Below are 24,961 nucleotides of genomic sequence, written 5' to 3' on the forward strand. Positions count from 1 at the left end.
CTAGAAATAACATAAGGAGCCATTATCCATAATTTTTCTCCTAACTAGATACTGCTATACTGAATAACAGTTCCCACCGTTCCCACCTCTGATTCTCCCTTTATACACACTTGCTTACTTCTCAATTTAGCATCTCAGTAATTCAATACTTTTTACTTAGTGGCATTAAGTGAAAGTGAAGTTGCTCAGTTGTGTCCGACTCTTTGCGACCCCATGGACACCAGGCTCCTCTGTCTATGGGATTTTCTAGACAAGAGTACTGGAGTGGGTTGCCTTTTCCTTCTCCAGGGAACTTCCCAACCCAGGGATCGAACCCAGGTCTCCCGCATTGTAGACAGACGCTTTACTGTCTGAGCCACCAGGGAAGTCATTAGTGGCATTAGGAGCATATTATTGATGCAAAGAACTGACTCATTGGAAAAGACCCTGATGCTGGCAAAAACAGGGCAGGAGGAGAAGGGGTGACAGAGGATGAGGTGGTTGGACGGCATCATCCACTCAATGGATATGAGTTTGAGCAAACTCTGGGAGATAGTGAAGGACAGGGAAGCCAGGCACGCTGCAGTCCATGAGTCAAACACGACTGAGTGACTGAACATTGTGTTAATAAGGGGTGGATTTATAGAACCACCTTTGAGAGTTTTTCATATAGTTTGTATTTCTGATTACTTATTCTAAAGACTTAAAACACAAGGAGAAAAAGTCTGGGATTTTTCTCCCTCCTAACTCAGGCTCTTGACCCCTTACCTTTTATGTTGTTCAATGCAATAAGTACATCAGTTTGTGGAGAAGAAAAAACACACAGAGGAAAGAGGGAAAGGAGAAGAGAAATTAGGTAATAGCTAGTGTTGAAGAACAAAGATGGAGAAAGGAGAAAGAAAACTCGCAGTATTTTAGATATGAGAAATTAGGATTCAATATACTGTTAGAAAAATACAAGCAGAGTTCCCATTCCCTTATATTCACTTGCAAACTAATTCTATCTGTTATCCACAAAATAAGCAAAGTTAACAACACCAACTCAGAAGCTACTGATTGTACTCACTCCTCAGGCGAAATGAACAATTTACTACGATGCTCCTTATCTCAACCAACTAAAGAAAGTCACTTAACTTGAATAAAACCCAGTTAGGGTTCATGAAAACACATGTCATCATCAATAATGAAGTGGTGGGATACTTTATTATATTCCCTTATATACTGGGGAAAAGGAAAAGTGTGGAGAATACCCATAATAACAAACATCTTTTCCTTCACTTACATTCCGTTGTTCAAAGAGTTTCCCAGATGCTAGCTTCTGATTCTTAAATTAATGTCACTGCCTGAGTTAGTTGAGGAGAAGCCAAAGTTGTCATTGGCTTGATTGGAGGGAGGGTGGACTTGGAGTGGATATTTCATACCCCAGTTGGCCCTCTAAGATGGAGCCTCTTGATTACTGATGTTAGAACCCAATAGAAAGATAGAGTCTGTGTTTGGAAAGTTTGAGAAGGTGGTTGGGGAAAAACATGTAATATGGTAAATATTTCAAAGAAGCTTCTTGGTCTATTATAGCTCTACTTCTTGTAGAAAATATTTATATTCATTTGATAATCTTATATAGAATACATGATACTGATATTCATTTAATAAATGTTTATCAAGCTAGACATTGTTCTGGGTGTAAAGAACAAAAGACAAACCCTTTGCCCTCCTAGAAGTTATATTTTAGTGGTGAAGATTGATAATAAAATATAAACAGGTATATACATATATATAGTAATTAGGTAATATCACTGCTAATGATAAAAATATAGTAGATAGAGGAGCAGGAAGGACACAAGACACTACATTAAGTAGAATGATCAGGAAAGGCCCCTCTAAGAAGTGACCCCTGAGCAGGGAACTGACAAAAGTGAGGGAATTCCACTGCATTTGAGTGTCCTGATCCAGTAGGTCTGATCTGTCACAGATAAGACAAGTCCTGTACGCTAGTATGGTAGCCTGGCACAATTTCATGGATGCTGGCAGAACACAGGAAGCCCCCATTGCAAAGATAAAGGACTCTGTTACTCACAGTACAGTAGGCCTCATGACCCTTATAGTCCCTTGATCTTCAGGATCATAGGGATACTGTGGAGGCAGACCCAGATGAACACAGCATGTACAACGTGTCCATGTCACAGTGAGGATTCCAGGGCTCAGCAAACCCCCAGTCTTATAAAGGGGGTATGTGCTAGCAAACCTATCCAGTATCTGCCCCAGAGAGAGATTTTTTTTTTTTAATCATGCCCATCTAGAACAACCCTGCCCTCTACCTGAAGAGAGATAATACTTCTGTCTTCTGAGGCTGTTTGCTATACAGACATCCTTTAAATGAACAAAAACTGATCTGAGAAGTGCAGAAACATCCTGAAGAATAGGCTTTCAATGTTAACTTCTGATATGCATCAAAAAGACTTTTACAGACATAAATTGTTAGGTGTTCTTGATTGAACAGGTCTGGAGTGAGTCTAAAAATTTGTATTTATAACAATTTCTAAAGTGACATTGATGCTTCTGGTCAGAAATACTAAGAGTATCACTGTTCTAAGTCTGTTAAGCAGACAAATTTTGTTGTGTTATTGTTGATTTGCTTTCCTTTGTCTATGCTTTATAGTCAGAAACTTGCTGCATACTTACACCCATTGTTCTAAATACTTGTACCCATTGTTACCTTTATTTCATTGACTCTGGTAAGTAACATATCTCTTATTAGAGATAATTCTTATATCACATAATGGGGTTCAGTTTAGGGGCTTTCCTATTTCCACACCCGACACACTTTAGCTATTATCAACTTCAGTTTATCCAGATATGAAACAAAGAAACGATTGAGATAGTGGAGAAAAAAATTTTCTCTTGGTATTATCTTTATAATATTAATGGTAATTTCATGTCTAATGTTGATATTAGTGACTTCCCAGTCTATAGCTATAAGATGCACTGATTGAAGTACAGATCTGCAAGGGAGAAAGAAAACTTTCCTCTACCAAACTAATATAACAGATTAAAAGGAGAAAGCTAAATTTAACGTGTAAATATCAGAGATCCACAGTGACAATGAGACACAAGGACAAGGCAGATAATTGGGGCTTATATGCCATCTTGAGCTAAAGAACAGGACAGCGGCCTGGGGCTTCAAGTGGGGGCAGGTGACCCGTTAACAAGAAGAAGGCAAGGTGTTTGGTAATTTTATGTTTGTGCTGCCATACAGATAGTCATTCAGATAAAAAGTTATCTCTTAGCAGTAACTCTCTTCCTAGACCAGGCCCACATTTCAATAGTTTTAACTAGTAAAAAGAAGGATAGCATTTCTTCTTGAGTCTTCTGAGTCCCAACTGCCTTCAACTCAAAGTAGTTTACATGCCCAAATGGCACATTTAGGGAGGTTTGTTCTGAAACTCTTCAGATCATTTTAGAAGTGATGATTATTTTCTATCTGCTATAACATACTCTTGGTTTCTTCAGATATAAAGACATTTTGAGGTCAAATTTGAGTTTTAAATAACCTATTAGTATTCAAATAATTCAGATTATGCACAGGTCCAGAAATCAATGAATGCCATTAAAACAGAAATGTGCTTAATGGTAATATCAGAATTGCTACAGATCTAGCAGTGTTTTAGTGTTAGCGGCTCTAAAACCATTTTATGAAATAAATTCTGGAAGTGGTCAGACAGGGACAAGAAGGCAGTAACCTTATGAGAAAAATACTGTTACTTAGGATTTTCCCAACCCAGGGATTGAACCCACGTCTCCTGCATTGGCAGGCAGATTCTCTACCATTGAACCACCAGCGGTCTCTTGGTAAAGTAGTATCATATTTTCATATTCACAATCTATTTTCAAAGGAAATTTATAGGAATTATTTGTTGTTGTTCAGTCGCTAAGTTGTGTCTGATTTTTTGCGATTTCATGGACTGTAGGGGGCCAGACTCCTTTGTCCCCCCTCTATCTCCTGGACCTTACTCATGTTCTAGGCTATGGAGTCAGTGATGCTGTCGAACCACCTCATATGCAGTTACCCAGATTTGCCACTAGAGGGAACATTTGGAGATTCGCTTCTGTTTTTCATCTTGATCTTGGGTATTTACTGTGTTAAGATGGTTCTTGTGCTCATTTTACTCAGCATGATAAACTTCTGTGTTAAAAATTATGCAGAATTTATCTTAAAAATCAGTAATTAAATCTTAGAGAATCTCACAAGCAGAAGATAGGGAAAACAAGTACTTTCCTAAGTACTTTATAATGACATCACAATTCCCACAAAAATGCTACAAAATTGGTAGTGAAATGAAAGTGAAAGTCGCTCAGTCGGGTCAGACTCTTTGTGACCCCATAGACTGAATTCTCTAGGCCAGAATACTGGAGTAGGTAGCCTTTCCCTTCTCCAGGGGATCTTCCCAACCCAGGGATGGAAGCCAGGTTTTCCGCATTGCAGGGGGATTCTTTACCACCTGAACCACAAGGGAAGCCCAACAGTGCTGGAATGGGTAGCCTATCCCTTCTCCAGCAGATCTTCCTGTCCCAGGAATCAACCCGGGGTCTCCTGCATTGCTGGCAGATATTTTACCAATTGAGCTATCAGGGACTTTAAAAAAGTGAGGACGCTGAGGATAAATTGTGTGTGCAAAATCACAAAGCAAATAGAGGAGCTGAGATTTAAATTTAGGCCTTTTCTTAAAGAAAGTTGCTCAGTCATGACTCTTTGTGACCCCATGGACTATACAGTCCATGAAATTCTCCAGGCCAGAATACTGGAGTGGGTAGCCTTTCGCTTCTCCAGGGGATCTTCCCAACCCTGCGATGGAATCCAGGTCTCCCACATTGCAGGTAGATTCTTTACCAATTGAGCCACAAGGGAAGCCCAAGAATACTGGCATGAGTAGATCCCTTCTTCAGCAGATCTTCCCGACCCAGGAGTTAAATGAAGTAAAGTTAAGTGTTCTTAACTGGTAAAGATTCTTTACTCAGTTGGTAAAGAATCCGCCTGCAATTCAAGAGACCCCAGTTGCCTCGAAAATTTTCTTTCAATTCTCTATATTTCCTGTCACCTATTTTTTCTCTAGTTCTATCAACAGCTCCGGAATTCACTTCACGCCTTATGCGTCTCCATAGATGACAGCGCTGGCAGGAACTCTCATTAGCTATTCAGTAGTTGTTTGAATAATTGTAAAAGCCTTCCAGATATTTCCATGCATTAGTGAGCATCCTAACCTTTAGTTCCCAAGGACACGGTTGTCCAAACTACACAGTACAAAGACTCTTTATATTACTTGTAATCCATTTGTTTATTTTTATGGTACTAGCTTCTTTAGAAAAGCAGTGTGATCTCATTGATCATGCAATATATTCCCATATATTTCCAATCTTGTTTCCTAGTTGGCATTGACAAGAAATCTAAAACCTGCGAATTTTTTGAACCATTGAAGTGAAATGTTCAGTGTATTTGTTTTCTGATTAGATACTCATTTGAAGTTTCCTGATAGCTTTTAATATCTTAACTCATTTCTTTTGTCCTGCAAGTAAGCATAAAGTTTCCACACCAGCAAGACTATAATAGCAATAATCACACTGGTTTCTCATGCCTGAATTGGTTCCCTTGTGAAGCTTTAAGATGATTAGGCCCATGGCAAAAGGACTTCTCTTCTGTCATACTTATGAATCTTCCCATTTAAATAAGAATAGGACAGTTGTTTACCTGCCACCTCACATCCTGGGAGAGAGAAAGAAAACATTACTCCTTGGACTGCAAATGACTGGCTTCATGATTCAGAGTTTCATCCCTCTTTAAATGTGAACAACTTCTCTGGAAGAGAAAGGGGACAATCCCTATCACAGAATGAAAGCAATTGATTCCAAGGAAATAAGATTTATTACTCATTGAATGGGAATCTAGCTAGGTCTAACACCCTTAATTCCAAAGCTTATCCTTTAATTCAGGTTGAAGTTTTATTTGCTCAGAAAGTGCTGAGAAGTCATGAAGAAACATGTGTACTTCTGCACAGTACCTTTTGTGCATTGAACAAACTTGAGTATAGAATCAGACAGCCATACATATATTAGGTTAGAGATAAGTTAACGACCATCTCCAGATACAACTTTTAAATATGATAAGCAGTTTAATCTTCATCTGCTGAGCACTATCAGTCCAAATGTTGTTCAGTTGCTAAGTCATGTCCGACTCTTTGTGACCCTATGGACTGCAGCATGCCAGGCTCCTTGTCCGCCAGTATCTCCTAGTTTACTCAAATTCATATCCATTGAGTCGGTGATGCTATCTAACAGTCTCATCCTGTGCCATCCCCTTCTCCTTTTGCCTTCTGTGCAGATTGCATAGGACTGTATTATGTTGTAAGGACACACTTGTCATGCCTCAACTTTCTGCTAAGCATCTCTTCTATAAATCAGAATATCAGTAAATTAAAAATATTAACCTCTTGATATGTTAACTTTTCCCAAAATATAATAGTTCACTTTTTTTATTCTTTCACATGACTTCATTAATCACCATTCTAATATATCTGTAAGTCATACAATTCAAATTACAGTCTTTAGAGTTTATAGGGACGGTGCTATTTGTAGCTCAGTAAAATGTTTTCTCTGTAAGCTTGACTTTTTAAAAGTGAATGAATAAGTTCCATGGATTCATGAAGACTGTAGTCTCTTTATATTAAGAGATTAGGTGAAAATATGTGCCTAGTGGAAACTAGGTCTACAAAGAACACCATAATAAATGTTTAGGAGTTATGCTAAGAGCTTCAGAGAGGGAGAGAACTAAGTAAGCGGTGCCTTTGCTAGGGCCAGTTAATCCAAACAGTATTCATATGTGCTGATTCAAGAAAAAAAAAAAAATTCAAGACCAGGAGTTCCAAAGAAAAATAAGACCAAGGCCCAGTCTCCATAACACCCTTGAGTTACACCTTTGGAATTAGTGTGACGATCATTCTGTTAAAAAAGTCTCTCTCTTATTCTCTTCTTTTCTTTTACAAATACCTTGAAATATAATTAATGTACATTAATCTATACATATTTAAAGGGTACAGTTTTGTGAGTTTTATTATATGTATACATCCAGAAAACTAACATTCTAGTCACACTAGAATGAGACCACACTCTCATCACCCCCAAAAAACTTCCTCATGCATCTTGCTAATTTATTCCTTAATTTTAGTCATTATAGATCAGCTTTCACTTTCTGTAATTTTGTATAAATCCAATAATAAAGTATATACCTTTCTGTCTTTTAAAAAATGTCTTGTGTTTATTCATATTATATTCAGAAATGCAAACAAAACACAACTTCTTTATTTTAAATTAACAGATGCAATGCTCACCTGAGTCCCCTCACCTCCTGAGTATCTGAGTAACGAAAGATGGCAGAGGCAAGTACAAAATAATAAATGTATTCCCATATGACATTTGTGCATTATAATTGCATGTATTTTAAATTTACATATTTTCTTTTAGGTTGTTCTGTTCTCTCAGATCTACCTTTTCCCCTGCTCCTCTCCAAATCTGAGTGGTCTCCAAGCCAAACCTGGAGTGACTCTGAAAGTCACAAAATTTAAAATTCAAGATCCTCATTTGCACAAGACCCTTCCAGGGCTCTCTAATCTACTCACAAGGTAATACATTTTAATGAAATTTGCAAAATCCATATATATCAACCACAACTGATGAAGACTACTGGATGCTTCCACTCTAGTTTCCTCTCTGTCACTGTTCCCTTTTGCTAGCTAGTGCTAAGTATAGCGATGGGAAGTTTTGCAATTTGCTTATGGACACTTAGCTGATACATATAGTCTAAATAGCCATCATTTCTGTAGTTTGCCATCATTTCTGTGTAAGTAAATTATTGCTAACAATCTTTAAACACTTCTAGGAATAATATAGTCAGTGTTGAGAGTACTTAAATATTTAGAGAGACTTGAACTGTCCTGAAATTTGAAGGCACACATATGACAGGACATTGACAGAGGGCTTTCCAGATTTAACAACAGTGGTAAAAACCTCACAGCATTATTAATTATAAGATGTGAAGTTGAAAATAACTTTTCTGAAGCTAAAACGTTAATAAATCAATTTTAAAGTGATAATCTTTATTCATATATAATTGGTATAATATTACAATTCAGTTCAGTTCAGTCACTCAGTCGTGTCCGACTCTTTGCGACCCCATGAATCGCAGCACACCAGGCCTCCCTGTTCATCACCAACTCCCGGAGTTAACTCAGACTTACATCCATCGAGTCAGTGATTCCATCCAGCCATCTCATCCTCTGTCATCCCCTTCTCCTCCTGCCCCCAATCCCTCCCAGCATCAAAGTCTTTTCCAATGAGTCAACTCTTCACATGAGGTGACCAAAGTATTGGAGTGTCAGCTTTAGCATCATTCCTTCCAAAGAACACCCAGGACTGATCTCCTTCAGAATGGACTGGGTGGATCTCCTTGCAGTCCAAGGGACTCTCAAGAGTCTTCTCCAACATCACCTTCAAAAGCATCACTTCTTTGGTGCTCAGCTTTCTTCACAGTCCAACTCTCACACCCGTACATGACTACTGGAAAAACCATAGCCTTGACTAGACGGACCTTTGTTGTCAAAGTAATGTCTCTGCTTTTGAATATGCTTTCTAGTTTGGTCATAACTTTCCTTCCAAGCAGTAAGCATCTTTTAATTTCATGGCTGCAATCATCATCTGCAGTGATTTTGGAGCCCAAAAAAATAAAGTCTGGCATGTTTCCACTGTTTCCCCATCTATTTTCCATGAAGTGATGGGACAAGATGCCATGATCTTCATTTTCTGAATGTTGAGCTTTAAGCCAACTTTTTCACTCTCCTCTTTCACTTTCATCAAGAAGCTTTTTAGTTCCTCTTCACTTTCTGCCATAAGGGTGGTGGCATCTGCATATCTGAGGTTATTGATATTTCTTCCGGCAATCTCAATTCCAGCTTGTGCTTCTTCCAGCCCAGCGTTTCTCATGATGTACTCTGCATAGAAGTTAAATAAGCACGGTGACAATATGCAGCCTTGACGTACTCCTTTTCCTATTTGAAACCAGTCTGTTGTTCCATGTCCAGTTCTAACTGTTTCTTCCTGACCTGCATATAGGTTTCTCAAGAAGCAGGTCAGGTGGTCTGGTATTCCCATCTCTTTCAGAATTTTCCGCAGTTTATTGTGATCCACACAGTCAAAGGTTTAGCTTCAGGCATACAAACATAATGATTCGATTTTTGTATGTATTGTGAAATCATCATCGCAGTAAGTCTCGTTAACACCACCCAGAGAGTTACAAATTTTTTCTTGTGACAAAAAACTTCTAAAGTCTACTCTGTTAGCAACTGTCAAGTATACAGTACAATATGATTCATTAGAGTCACCATGCTGTACATTACATAGCCATGACTCACTTTATAGCTGGAAGTTTGTATCTTTGAACTTATTCAACCATTTCACCCACACTCAGCTCCCCCCCACCCCTGAAAACTACCAATCACTTTCATCTATGAGTTCAAATATGGGGTTTTTTTTCACGTTACTTATAAGTGGGATCATATGACTTTGACTTTACCTGTTTGATATATATGTGTGCATATATATATGCATATTTCTTTTCCAGTTAGTGTTTTTATTTTCTTTGATGAATATTCAGAAGCAATATTTACTGAATTATTATTTTTAATATTTTGAGGAAATTGCATGCTGTTTCCCATACTGGCTACACTAATTTATATCTCTACCAATGGTGCCATAAGCATTCCCTTTTCGCCACATCTTTTCCAAAACTTGTTATCTCTTGCCTTTTGATAATAGTCATTCTAAAAGGTGCAAGTTAATGACTCATTGAGCCTCTGATTTGCATTTCCCTGATGATTAGTGATGTTGGACACCTTTTCATGTACCTCTTGGTCATCTGTATGTCTTCTCTGGAAAAATATCTACCCAAATCCTCTGCCCACTTTTTAAACTGAATTAGCTGTTTTCTGATTATTGAGTTGTGTGAGTTCTTTATACATTTTGGATATTAACCCTTTAGCACATTATTTGTAAATGCTTTCTCTTATTTGGTTAGTTGCTTTTTCATTTTGTTAATGATTTCCTTTGCTGTGAAGAAACTTCTTAGTTTTCTGTAGACCTGCTTGTTTATTTTAACTTTGTTTGCTTGCCTTTCTGGTGTCAAGTACAAAATAAATTACTGTCAAGATTAATGTTAAGGAGCTTACACCATATATTTTCTTCTAGGCCTTTTGTGCTTTTGGGGTCTTATATTAAAGCCTTTAATCCATTCTGTGCCAATTTTTATGTATGGTATAATATGGTAGTCTGTTTTCATTCTTTTGCATGTAGCTGTCCAGTTTTTCCAACACTATTGAAGAGACTCTCCTTTTTCCATTGCATGTTTTTGGCTCTTTGGTGTAAGTTAATTGACCCTGTATGTGTTAATTTCTGCACTGTCTCTTTTATTCCACTGACCTCTGTGTCTATTTTTGTGTCAATACCATACTGCTCTGACTACTACAATTTTCTAATATACCTTGAAATCAGGGAGCAAGACACCCCTGGTGTTCTTTCTCAAGATTACTTTGATTATTTGTGTTTTTAATGTTTCCATAAAAATTTTTGGATTCTTTGCTTATTTCTATTAAAAAGTTCCATTGAAATCTTGATAAGGATTGCATTGAACCTATAGAATGCTTTAGGTACTATGGAAAGTTTAACAATATTAATTATTTCAATCATTGAGCACAGATTTTTTTCTTTTTGATAAAGGCTTTAGGGTTTTCTGTATTAAACATCATGTCATCTGCAAACAGTGAAAGTTTTACTTCTTTATGATTTGAATGCCTTTGTTTCTTTACTTCACAGATTGATTTTGAGATCCATCCATATTGTTTCATATAATAGTAGCTTGCTCATTTTTATTACTAAGTAGAATTCTATTGCATGGATATAGAAGTATTTTGTTTGTATATAGAAGTACTACACTCTGTTGGTTGTAGTAACTTTGCAGTAACTTGACTGTCTTGAAAGAAAGGAGAAGTGCAGTAAGTCCCTTACATATGAACCTTTCAAGTTGTGAACTTTCAAAGATGCAAATGTGCATTCACATGTCCTATCACATGAGTTAGTTCACGTGTCTGGTGTATATGGTCACATGGGTACATCCTTTTCAAGTGGTTGGGCTTTTGTGTACTTTACTCTGCAGTACTGTATAAAGTACAGTATCTTTATTTCAAGCCCTGGAAGTCTGGAAGCAAGCATAAAAGCAGTGGTGATGTAGCTGGCACTGCTAATGCCATAACAATGGAAACAAAAGTGAAAATAACTGAGAGAATGGAATGAGGCGAAAAGATGGTAGACATCACTCATTCGTATAACACTGGACTCTTTGCCATGCAACAGGAGGAGTTTACTATTGAAGACTTGCTGGAATTAGAGGACCAGAGAAAGGATGGAGAGAGGCAAGAGGAAGAAGTAACTGAAGAACCAAAGAGATTCACGATGCTGGAAATGGCAAAGGGATTTTATTTGAGGAGGTACTGTTGGTTTTTGAGGCACAGAACTCGAACAAAGAATGGTACATGAAGGTTTCAGCAGACATTCAGCATGCAATCCAGTGCTACTGTGTCCTCTGCGGCAAGAAAGAAAGAGCTACTACCAAGACATCACGGGACTTTTTTTTTTCAAGAGGGTAGATGGAATTGAAGCCAGCAAGGCATCAGAACCTGTGCCATCAATGTCAGGTGTGAATGAAATTGCGGCTTGCCCTCTGTCTCCTATTGCTAATGATCCTTCAGCTCTACCATCTCCCACCTCGTCTCCCTCCTCCAATCAATAACCCTTCTTGCCTGTTTACTCAATGCCAGTTCCTGTATGCCAGCTGTTCTACTATACTTTTAAAGCCACTGTACTATAAGATTTAAAATGCTTTCTTTATATTCTGTGCTTGTTATTTATGTGGAAAGTAATAGAAACCTATTGCAGTATAGTCTGATATAGCCGATTGTTAGTTGGGTACGTGGGCTAACTTTGTTGGACTTACAAAGAAGTTGGACTTACTAATTCCCTCTCAGAACGAAACTCATTTGTATGTAAGGGACTTACTGTACTCAAACTTGTTCTTCTTTCACTTTCTTTAAATATTCTAGGGTTTTTGCTCTTTATGTAAGGTTTAGTATTTGTCATCTTTCATAACAAACTGATAAAATTTTTACTGGGATTATATTGAATGTATAGAAGGAAATGGAGAAGGAAAATGGCAACCTACTCCAGTGTTCTTGCCTTGGAAATCCCATGGACAGAGGAGCCTGGCAGGCTATAGCCCATGGGGTCACCAAGAATTAGAATAGCCACTAAACAACAACAATAAAGAATAAAGAAAATTGAGAAAAGTTGACACTGTAATAATACTGAGGTGACATCAGTATCAAGATGTCCCTCCTGTTTGTTCCTCTTTTTAACAACTGAAACGTAATATCCATCATAAACAGAAAAACCTCTTTGGGAGTTGTAGAATCCAGCAGCATATGCTGAGGGACCTAGGAAATGTCTGACTCATTTGTGCAGCTGGTAATAGGCAGACACCACCTCCATATGGGCTGTGGAACCAGCAGGAGTCAATAAAACTTTTCCAAATCTTCACGGTCACCATTGGGTAAACCTGGGGAATGCCACCATGGGCCAACATCTATGGATGAGGACTTTGTAAAAGTCGAGCCATTTGGAAGGGAAGTTCCAGCATGCCACTAGAGAAAAACAAGATACAAATGTGGGCAACTAGAGAAGGAAAAAGGAAATTTTCCAGTGCTGCCACTCTACTGTATGTGCACTTAAAATTTTGTTAAGAGGGTAAAGTTCATGTTAAGTGTTCTTCACACGATAAAATAATATTTCAGTAAATAAGTAACCCTACATTCTGTTTACATTTGTAAGATTTGGTATTAGTTATTTTATGTCTGGCAACAGCTGTCAAAATTTTATGATAAAAATGTATTTCTCTCAAAATTTGAAAACTATACGAGTGGGTCTTACTGTTTTAAGGTAAAGATGCTTCTTTATGAATTAAGGTGCTCCTAACCAAGTGCAGGTAAGGCTTCCCAGGTGGTGCTATTGGTAAAGAACCTACCTCCCAATACAGCAGGTTCAGTCCCTGGGTTGGGAAGATCCCCTGGAGTAGGACATGGCAACCCACTCCAGTATTCTTGCCTGGAGAATCCTATGGCCAGAGGAGCTTGGCAGGCTACCGTCCATGGGGTTGCAAAGAGTCAGACACAACTGAAGCTATTTAACACGCATGTGCCCGCAAGTGCAGGAGAAAGCTGGGTGATTCCTAGAGTCAAGGAAAACTCAGAGAATGAGAATGTAGGAAGGCGGAATTTCAGCAAGTGATAAAGCAAAGATAATGAATCTCTAAGGACATTTTGGAAACAAATCATCTTATGAGTTGACTATGCAATATCTGACTTGCTATTTGGCAAATGTGGTAACTCACTGGAAACTCAGTGACTGCACATTTTTAGGAAAGGTCACCCAACACACACACATGTACACCCATATATATATGTGGATAAACAGTGAGAGGGAGAAGGAAAAAGAGAATTAAGTTTTTCATTCACCTTCAAGAATGCAGAAAGCATTTGGTTTGGTGACAGTGAGTATGACCCTCTGGCATTATAAAGTTTATTATGCTTCAAAATTAACATATGTATATGTGAAGTTTATTTCTATCTTAGGAAGAATATAGATTTCCTTACAATTTTCAACCTTGATTTTATGTATATAAAATTTTTTTAGGAAGTTTCTCCCCTTTTTTCTACTTTTTTGGTGTTTGATTTCAGGGAATTTGAAAAAAGAAAGGACAAAACAATGCTCTGAATGTGTAACAGGAATGGGCAGCTTTGCTACTAGCCTCTATCTCCTTATTATCCAGTTTCTAACTTGAAATCTGACTTATTCTCAACTCAATAAGGGGAGAGTAGTACTCTAATAGAACATCTATAATAAGAGACAAAGATCTTGAAAATATATTCAAAAGTTATTAGAAATGTATGTGATGCCTTTCAGGAAAATTCATTTATTCTAGCAATTCCAATAACAAAGGAATTTTTGTGGTGTTTATAGTTATCAAAAAAGGCCAAGTTGATAGAACTGATCAGAATGTGTCCCTCACAGTAACCAGTATCCTGTTACCTTATGAACATTCATCCTCTTTTGCTCTCCCGAGTTCACCCCTGCTTGTTACCTTCCCTTCTGCCTTTTCTCTTAGTATTCCTCTGCTGTCAAATCTGTGGTCTTTGAACTGAGCTCTTTACAGCCTGTTCAAAACAACAGACAAATACACTAACTTTTTCCTTTAGGACAAGTCCTAAGACGCCTTTGATGAGGTTCATGCCGTGAGTAAGAAAGAATTTTTGTGTTAATGTTTGCTAGGAAATGGTAGCTCTGACATCAAGTATACAAGGGGAGGTGGATAGATTAAAATATCCTTTGGTGAAGTAGAATCATGTGCAAAACCAAAAATAAATGACCAGAATAGCAGAAGTATTGCAAAAACAATCTAATTGACAAGATGATGAAAAAGGAAGAACCATAGGATAGATAAGGCAATAAATGGAAACTCTGTGAAGCAAATAGCAAGACAACTCATGACTTTATGCTGTAACAATGACCATGTTGTGCTAGTGACTTTTCTTCCCTAATAGGTTCAAAATGTGGTGGCCTCTTGTAAAGATGCGCTTCATCCACATGTCAGGAAATGCATTTTGTTTACTTGGAGAAAACACAAAAAACCCTGAAGGCAAGATGAATCCTGTAAGTTATTTCTATCCCTAAACAGCAACAACAACAACAAAAAATGTTCCAGGGATATTGGCACTATTATTCCTATTAACTCTTTTAAATATGCTTTTATGATTATATTATAAAAACTGAAAGCTTTCTTAACATAATATATATTATCACAAACAATAAGAAATTCTACTTTAAGAATCATAAAAGTGGCAAAATGAATTTATAAAGCTAAATATTTTGTCTTTTCTTCATTTAGACTCAGATAATTCCCTACTGGGGTTACCCAAGTGAAGTGCATAAAGTTATCACTGCAAATGGTTTCATTGTTTCACTCTAATGAATTCTTCATGGGAAGAATGATACTAATAATTAAGGTAGGATTGTTGTGAGGGGAGAAGAAGGCAATGGAAACCCACTCCAGTACTCTTGCCTGGAAAATCCCATGGATGGAGGAGCCTGGTAGGCCGCAGTCCATGGGGTTTCTAGCAGTTGGACACGACTGAGTGACTTCACTTTCACTTTTCACTTTCATGCATTGGAGAAGGAAATGGCAACCCACTCCAGTGTTCTTGCCTGGAGAATCCCAGGGACAGGGGAGTCTGGTGGGCTGCCATCTATGGGGTCGCACAGAGTCGGACACGACTGAAGCGACTTAGCAGCAGCAGCAGTTGTGAGGGGAAAAGATGAGTGTCTCAAATCCTGAATCAAATGCTGCCGGGGTCCAGCCCCAGTGGATCCAGGGTAATTTGAAGCAGGGCCGTAGTCAGCGTCCTAGGAATTAATTGCTTAACTAAAGATATAGAGGGAGATTAGAAAGAAATAATGTAGTAGGAAAATTAGTGGAGAAAAAGAGGCTGAATAACTTGGTTTATGTGGGATACCAATAAAGCTTCGAGACAAGAAGCTTGCACCACCTACGTAGGCCACCGGCACCCACTTGAATAGTGGAGAGTGCCCCTCCTTGGGCTCCCTCTCGCGTGGATCTTAAAAGCCAGGGCAAAATTAGCAGGCTTGGTGAGCACCCACACTCCAGATGGGAATTCAGCTAGAAAAGCGGAGAACAAGAAAGAAGGACATGGGGTAATCAGTCTTTCCAGAAACTGATCCGATTTCTTTATTTTTAGGTTTGCTTATATACATTTTCAGGCTCCAAAATCACTGCAGATGGTGACTGCAGCCATGAAATTAAAAGATGCTTACTCCTTGGAAGAAAAGTTATGACCAACCTAGATAGCATATTCAAAAGCAGAGACATTACTTTGCCGACTAAGGTCTGTCTAGTCAAGGCTATGGTTTTTCCAGTAGTCATATATGGATATGAGAGTTGGACTGTGAAGAAGGCTGAGTGCCGAAGAAATGATGCTTGAAGACTCTTGAGAGTCCCTTGGACTGCAAGGAGATCCAACCAGTCCATTCTGAAGGAGATCAGCCCTGGGATTTCTTTGGAAGGAATGATGCTAAAACTGACACTCCAATACTTTGGCCACCTCATGTGAAGAGTTGACTCACTGGAAAAGACTCTGATGCTGGGAGGGATTGGGGGCAGGAGGAGAAGGGGACGACAGAGTATGAGATGGCTGGATGGCATCACTGACTTGATGGACCTGAGTCTGAGTGAACTCTGGGAGTTGGTGATGGACAGGGAGGCCTGGTGTGCTGTGATTCATGGGCTCGCAAAGAGTCGGACACAACTGAGCGACTGAACTGAACTGATATACCTTTTGTTACACATAGAGACAAATGGAAATTTTAAAGTCACACAGGGGTCAGCAGTCCTGACCTTTATCAAAATTAGGTGCTTCATATAATTGTATACAAAAAGGTCTTAGGGGTTTTATACCACCTTCTGGCCATGAGGCCTGCTGACATGTTATGATCCTTTCTTTTTGATAATGGTCAGTCAAGCAGAAACTTATTTTCCAGGGATGATTTTTCTTAAACCAGGCACCACCCTCCGAAGGTGCCAGATAAAGTTGCATTCCTATAGGGTGAGGGTGTAGTGGGTTACAATTAAGAAAGGAATTTACTTAGCCTAAGGTTAACATGATTAATCTTAAAGGTTAATACTTATTTCTCCTATATGCTAGTTATATTCATTATAAGGGCAGGGAATATGGAGATTTAGCAGCAAATATTGGCTCAACAAATGAAAAACCCTTCACCAATACAATTCCTAATCAACCCACTATACTAATAATTTCTAACTTCTTAAAAGAATCTGCCTTTAGTAAGTCTAAAACATCTCATGCCTCTCACGGTTGGGAGGCTGTAAACAATCACATGTATCTGGACAAACCTGTACAGGCAGGTAAGATAACCTACAGAGGAGTTCGTAAGCTGAAACACTCTTGTCACACCCAGGAATTTTCATTAACTGGAGCTGTAGGTTAACTCCTTCTCTGAGAGAGGTGATGGCGGAGAGCCCCCCATAAAGTCAGAGGTGTAGGTGAGAGCAAAAAACAGTAAAGTAGGCAGACTCTGGTTTTGTGGGTAGATGCTCAGGATCAAGGGGTTTCCTGAGGCTCGATCCCGCCTTTGCATATGCCAAAGCCTCCTTCCTTATGACATTTGCCATGGGCGGAGTTCCTCACCCTGGCTTCCAGCAAAATGCAATCCATTTAAACATATTCTTAGCACAGAATATGAGATTAAGTTACTCATAAAAAGACAAAACAAAACCTTAAACCTCCTGGGACCTCTGAGAGTAAGCTGAGAATCTTAGTATCACCAGATGTACATTGGCTTCTATGATGTAAAATACCCTGACCTGTGACTTTATTAGCCTGGTGCAAAAGTAATTGCGGTTTTGTATTATTGAATTTGCCATTTGATACTGGAAAACATTCTTAAATGTGGTTATGTTATACACCATTTTAATGCACATTTCTTGCTTTATGTTTTTTGCTAATGAATTGTTGCTTCCTGTTTATTTTATATGTATTCTACTCTATGGAAATGATATTAGACAAAAAAGAAAATTCTAGCAACTTTCTTATTCAAGGTCAGAATGGGTCATAAAGCAGCAGAGACAACTCACAACATCAACAGTGCATGTGGGCCAGGAACTGCTCGTGAATGGACAATGCAGTGGTGGTTCAAAACATTTTGCAGAGGAGATGAGAGCTTTGAAGATGAGTGCAGTGGCTGACCATCAGAAGTTGACGACCACCAGTTGAGAGAATCACTGATGATGATCAGTTGTAGCTGATCCTCTTACAACTACATGATAAGTTCCCCAAGAACTCAGTGTCGACCATTCTATGGTTGTTTGGCACTTGAAGTAAATTGAAAAGGTGAAAAAGCTTGATAAGTGTGTGTCTCATGAGCTGACTGCAAATCAAAAAAATTGTCCCTTTGAAGTGTCCTCTTCTCTTATTCTATGCAACAACAACAAACCATTTTTTGATTGGATTGGATGTGTGACAAAAAGTGGATTTTATATGATAACCAGCGACGACCAGCTCCGTAGTTGGACTGACAAGAAACAAAGCTAAGTGCGCACCAAAAAAAGGGTCATGATTGCTGCTTGGTAGTCTGCTGCCTGTCCAGTCCACTGTGGTTTTCTGAATCCTGGTGAAACCATTACATCTGAGAAGTATGTTCAGCAAGTCAATTAGATGCACCTAAAATGGCAACACGTGCAGCCAGCATTGATCAACAGAAATAACCCAATTCTCTGCAACAATGCCTGACTACATGTCACACAACCAATGCTTCAAAAGTTGAATGAATTGGGCTACGAGGTTTTGCTTCCTCTGCCATATTCACCTGACCTCTCACCAACTGACTAGCACTTCCTTGAGCATCTTGACAACTTTTTGCAGGGAAAATGCTTCTACATCCAGCAGGATGCAGAAAATGCTTTCCAAGGACTCATCAAATCCCAAAGCAAAGATTTCAATGCTACAGGAATAGACAAATTTACAGGAATAGACGAATTTTGTTGGCAAGAATGTGTTGATTGTAATGGTTCCTATTTTGATTAATAAAGGTGTGTTTGAGCCTAGTTATAATGATTTAAACTTCAGGGTCTGAAACTGTAATTACTTTTGCACCAACCTGATAGTTTATTGTGCTGGGTGTAAACTCAGAGTCTCTGAATAGAAGACCCACTTAATTAACATAATGCTGAATTTCCTTAGAATATTATTTTTAATAGTTGTTTGAGGTGTAGTTGGCATACAATAAACAACACATATATAATGTCTACAATTTGATATGTTTGTCATCTGAGAAACCACCACAATTAAGATGACATATTCAAAAATATTAAACTCAACCAAACAAACATTTAATTTTCATATGAAATTAAAAGCCTATATCTAACATATGAAAGCCTATATCTAACTTCATGCTTAACTGAGAATAAGGAACAAGTTTATAAAGATTTTAAAAATTTTTCTTCCTTAGGTTGCTTTGGCTACAAACTGGATTTCCAACATGCCCAACAGCCTGGGCTTCCTCCTGGTGGATGCTGGTTATGACGTGTGACTGAGAAACAGCAGAGGAAACACCTGGGCCCAGGAAAATTTATACTATTCACCAGTCTCAGCTGAATTCTGGGCTTTCATCTAAGAAGGGAACAATTGAAAATATTAATAAATATTGTGCTAAAAAAACACATGGGTATCCACCCCTTCCAAACCATTCTTATTTTAACACCTCACATTCCAAACAGGAGTGTCATTTTCAATTTAAGCCTTTCTTGGATTCCCCTTTACACCTCCTTTCAAGGGTAGTGTTTCCTCCCAGTACAAACTGTATGTGATCCCAGTATACAGTATTTGTGGATTCCATAAACATACATTTCCACATGGAGTGGGCAAAATGACTGATGCAAGAAAAGTTGCTGCCTCCAGAAGATTCTGGTAGGAACATCCACTTGGACTTAAAGGAGATTAAACCTAGTTGGTTCACGAACATCATCTGTCATCATCAATAATGAAGTGGAGGAGGAGACAGTGAAATTCAGACATGAATTTGCTTTTCATTCATCATACAGTGTAATGACTACAACAACCCAGTGATGTAAGAGGGATTTAAGAGGGCAGATTGTTCAGGACTTTTTTGCTGTTGTAGGGATTTCTGCCTTCACTCTGCGTGAAAAGGGAAACCACAGAAGAGTTTGCACAGAGGAGTTACATGACCTGACATGTTGACAGGAGTCCTCCAGTTGCTGAAGGAAAACGGTGCTGGAGAAGGGAAACCAGTCAGTGGACTCACTGTAACCCAGGGGACAGATGATAGTGACCTAGAAGAAGAGGTGGGGTTAATTGTGCAGGTAATGATACATGGTTAGGTTTTAGAGGTATTTTCTAAGTATATTTAGGAGAGGGAAACTATGGATTTGCTTATATATTGGATATGGAGTATAAGAGAAAGAGGAGTCAAGGATGACACCATGATTTGTGACCAGAGCACCTGGAGTGATGGAGACACCATTAGCCAAAATGAGGGAGACAGTGAGAAGAGCTGATGTGGTGGGGAGAGCAGAGGCTCAGTTCCAGACCCAAGCATTACATGCTGCTGGAGATTCAAGTGGAGAGCCAATCAGTCAATTGTAAATACAAATGCAGAGTTTAGGAAGGAAGACTGGGCTGAAAACACAGAATACGAGTCATCAGTACATGAGCCAGGATGCAATAACTGAAGCAGTGACTTCAGAAAGAGAACAAAGGGGTCCAAGCACTAAGCCCTGGGCCACAACTGAGTCAGATAGTTAGGAGGAAACAGGTGAAGATGCTCGAAAATAATGATGACAGTGGTATAAAGGAAGCCAGGAGAATCTGGTGTTCTAGAAGACAAGTGGAGAAAGTGTTATCGTGAAAGAATGTTGTCAATCGTTGAAGAGGCTTTGTTAGTATGTGAAATGAAGTCTGACAACTAACTCTTGGTTTTGGCAGGCTGAAATTTCTAGGGGAATCTTTATAACAGCAACTTTGGTGAAATGGTTGGTACAAAAGCACAAGCAAATGAATTTTTTAAGAGACCATGAAAGAATCTGTAAAGGGAAGAAATAAGGTGGAAGGAGAAGGAGCAAGTAGAGAGAAATAATGGTGTATTTTTTTATGCTGATCCTCACTGTTAGCCAGTGACATTACTTTCTACTACAATTCTAAGCAATCAGAATATCCATATTTGGGCACACACAGGGAAGTGGATGAAATTGGTGAAATTGTGGAAATCCTCTTCCTACTGCTTGTTCATCCTAAAACAAGAATCTCACTGGTAGAATTTTAATCAGAGGAAAGAGCCAGTGAGGAAGAGCTTTCCAATGTTTTTGCCGTTGTGCAAAAGGTTAAGTTCCTAAGGAGATACTGGAGTTTTGTTTTGTTTTTAGAGAAGCACTTTTAAGCAAAAGGTGAAGAAATAGGATGAGGCAGAGAGAAAAGTTTGACAATGATGCAGTCCCCAAAAGGCCTCAGTACACCATTTGTTTCCAAAGCTTTTCCCAAATTTAGCTATTTTGGGTGGAAATCTACCTCAACTTATGGTCAACTCCATTGCTTTTAATAATGGAACACAGTGAACATAGTTTAACCTTTTACTGATGATCTAGTATCTTAAAAACATTGCATTTAGCAGCAATGCAACAATTTCCTTAGGATTTATTGACTTAGAATTGCTTGTCCCGACACCAAATATCCAATCTGCCACTCTTTTCGGTATTTAAATTTTGAACATTCTTTCTCACAAGTGGACAGTTCCTCATCGTGGCCCCATACTCATAAGTTTTGGGAAGTTGTTTCTGCCTTCTAATTTACGTCTTCCAATCAATCTGCTGTGTGTGTGAAAGATAGGTATCCTCGATAGAGTTGTGTCTAAGACGGGATTAAATTTATTCTGAGATGTACATATTGACACCCACTCAGGCTACTTGTGAGTGATTCTTACTCACTCTTGGTGATTTGCAGGCTGTTATCTTCAGAGTTAGGCACCAGATAAAGAACTCATTAATAAGCACAGTGCTTGTGGAAAGACTGTTCTTCCTCCAATGGAATCAGGCTGCATATTTTATAATTGATGAAGCTGTCTACATTAGAAATTTTTTCTTCCAGGCCCTTCTTGAGTCTCATTGGTATATCATTATCAACTATAGGAAGGGATTGTCCCTTGTAATTCAACTGTAAAAATTTAAGTTAATGGTTCTTTACAGTTCAATCTATTTATATGATACTGTTCATGAAACCAATTGAAAGCAGACAGAGGTTGAATATTTTTACTGTACATAGCCATTAGAATTATCTTGGCTACTCATTTGTCAAGTATTCACTAGGTGATAAGTATCCTAGAAAGTATTTTACAAAATTCATTTCAATTACTTCATAAATAACCTCAAGAACCATTTATTATTGTAACTATATACACGTTTTGTTTTAAAGTTAAATTACAGTTCAAGGTCCAGGAAAATAGAGAGTAATCAAATTATGGTGACATAGGGTGTCACCTAGATAGACCTGTTTCTGTACGATTGGGAGATTTTTGCAACTTTTCTGTTTGATTCTGGTTATTACTAATGCCAAATATCAAGAATTTTGTAAGTGGCTTCCATATATTTTCTGCTGTTTTAATATCTTTTTCAGAATTGCACTTGTAATAAATGAATGTATGATTTCCCTGGCTCAGACCGTAAAGCGCCTGCCTTCACAATCTGGGAGACCTGGGTTCGATCCCTGGGTTGGGAAGATACCCTGGAGAAGGAAATGGCAACTCACTCCAGTATTCTTGCCTGGAAAATCCCATGGACAGAGGAGCCTGGCGGGCTACAGTCCATGGGGTCGCAAAGACTCGGACACAACTGAGCAACTTCACTCATATTTTAGATGAGGAAACTAAGGCACTTAGAGTATAAATGACTTTTCCAAGGTTACAAAGCTACAAACCATAAAAGCAGGTTTCAAACTCTGTTTGGTCAGATTTCAAATTTGAGCTTTACCCTTTCCACTTATTATCCTACTCATATTAAATATTAATTAATTGTATTGTTATTATGAGGTAAGATAAATTTAAACTCACCAAAACCTGCATGAAACATAAATGATAATGTTTTGTTACCATATGAGTATTCTAAGGTTGGCGTATTTTCTAAAGACAGATAGAAGAATGATAACTTTTAAGTTCAAGCCTTGGGGTCAGGACTGCGCCACAACTGTGGCATGCACTGGCCTCACCATGCCTCTCATTGTGGTGAGTGTGTTCTGGGGCTTTGTTGGCTTCCTGGTGCCCTGGTTCACCTCTAAGTGTCCCAACTACAGAGTTATCATCACAGTGTTAGGGATCTGTTCAGTTTGCTGCTATCTCTTTTGTCTGATTGCAATTCTGGCCCAACTCAACCCTCTCTTGGGACCACAGCTGAGAAATGAAGCCATCTGGTACCTCAAGCATCACTAGCCTTGAGGAAGAAGTCCTGCTCACCAGTGCTTAGTCATTGAGGTCAAGAAGAGAACCCTGTAGATGCACAGTTACCTCCATACCCAGACCCCCTTCCTTGACACACACATTCTAGACATTAGCTGCCTTAAACATTCCCACCAAATTTATATATCTTGGTCTAAAGTGTAGCACTTTTTTTCTTTTTCTTAATGTATTTATTTTTAATTGAAGGATAATTACAATATTGTGTTGATTTCTGCCAGACTTCGACACAGATCAGTCATAGGTATACATATGTCCCCTTCCTCTTGAGTTTCCTTCCCGTCTCCCCCAATCCCCTTTCCTGTCACTTCTTTACACTTGGATGGATGACGTCTCTATGTAATCTAAACTGTGTTGTCTCCATAAAATGTTTATGTCCTCTTTTGAAATAGAAAGTGCTGTTTTTCTGAGAAATAACATTACTCTCCTTAGAACTTGTGAATCTGAAGATGGTTTCTACCTCCTCACAACATGTGATTCGTTGAAATGCTTTAAAAATTGTTACAAGACAATGAAACTCCAATGGGGCAGTCAGGAGGAGAACATGTTCAGAGGGAAAATCTGTCTCATCAGAATTATACCAAAGTATATTTTCAGGAGTAATTTCTCATTTCTGCCATCTTTTGGAATATATTATTTTTCTACTTTGTATGGGAGAAAAAAAGGGAACATGAAAACTTCCAGCCTCAAGTCCCAAGAGAAGCAACAAAAATCTGATCACTTTTGTCAGTTTCTGGTTATCTCAGGTGGCATTTAATAACTCCAAAGTAATGTCACACACATAAAACATGCACACACACACCTTTTCACATGTTCCTTGTTGTTCTGCTTCAGGTTTTATTGCCTTTTCTACCAATCCCACACTAGCTAAAAAAATCAAAACCTATTATGCATTAGCTCCAGTTGCCACAGTGAAATATAACAAAAGCCCACTTAGGAAACTTGCATTTATTTCTTCTTCCATTTTCAAGATATGTGATTCTCTGGGTCTAAGATATCAAATTGCTCATTTATTTCAAAGTGATGGAAAGCAAAAAAAAACACAAAAAACAAACCTGGTGGTCATTGTGTTTACATCCAAGAATAGAAATTATTGTATTATTGTATTATTTCTTGAATACCACTGACCATGTTTGAATGCCCATGATAGTTTATGAGATCCCCTGTTATTTTTTTCTTCATGATTGCTTTGTGTGTTAGCAATGACTGGGAGTGTTTTTGCTCCTTTGTGGATCTTTAGCAAGCATCCACACAAGTCTGTCAAGGCTATAATTCTACCCCAAGAAAAGGAAATAAAAACAACACAAATCGCATAAGTCTAAACCACCTGCTCCAAGATAATTGAGAAGAGGAAGGATAGGATAGAAAAGGAAAGGAAGGGAAAAGGAGAGAGAGGGGAAAATCTCAGTGGTAGACAGGTGATAGAGGCCAGGACTCAGAGGCCCCTAATCAAATACTCTTGTCTTTCCAAGCCTTTTCCTAAGAGCTAGACAAATGAACGAGTCTTTTCTGCCCCACAATATTTGCAAATCTTTCAAGATGTTTTTATTTTTCAGATTATATTTGATAACAAAATATAACCTTTTATAAAAAGCAACAGAATTGCTCTACTCACACAAATTTTGAACAATTTCTCCCTACTGAAGTGTGTTTCCAAGACATACTGAATCTCCTTTACAAAAATGCCTTGTTTGCCGTTACTGGATTTGACTAGGAGAACTTGAACAAGGTTTGT

General features: G+C 38.4%; 2 pseudogenes; both read left to right on the forward strand.

Moving 5' to 3' along the window:
- Positions 1 to 14,730: 14,730 nt before the first annotated feature.
- The window catches only part of LOC138070524 (gastric triacylglycerol lipase-like), a 51,610-nt pseudogene continuing 41,379 nt past the window's right edge, over positions 14,731 to 24,961 (forward strand).
- Positions 19,964 to 23,202, forward strand: LOC138070320 (V-type proton ATPase subunit e 1 pseudogene; annotated as a pseudogene).

The sequence above is a fragment of the Capricornis sumatraensis genome, chromosome 23, assembly GCF_032405125.1.
Source record: "Capricornis sumatraensis isolate serow.1 chromosome 23, serow.2, whole genome shotgun sequence".
NCBI lineage: Eukaryota > Metazoa > Chordata > Mammalia > Artiodactyla > Bovidae > Capricornis > Capricornis sumatraensis.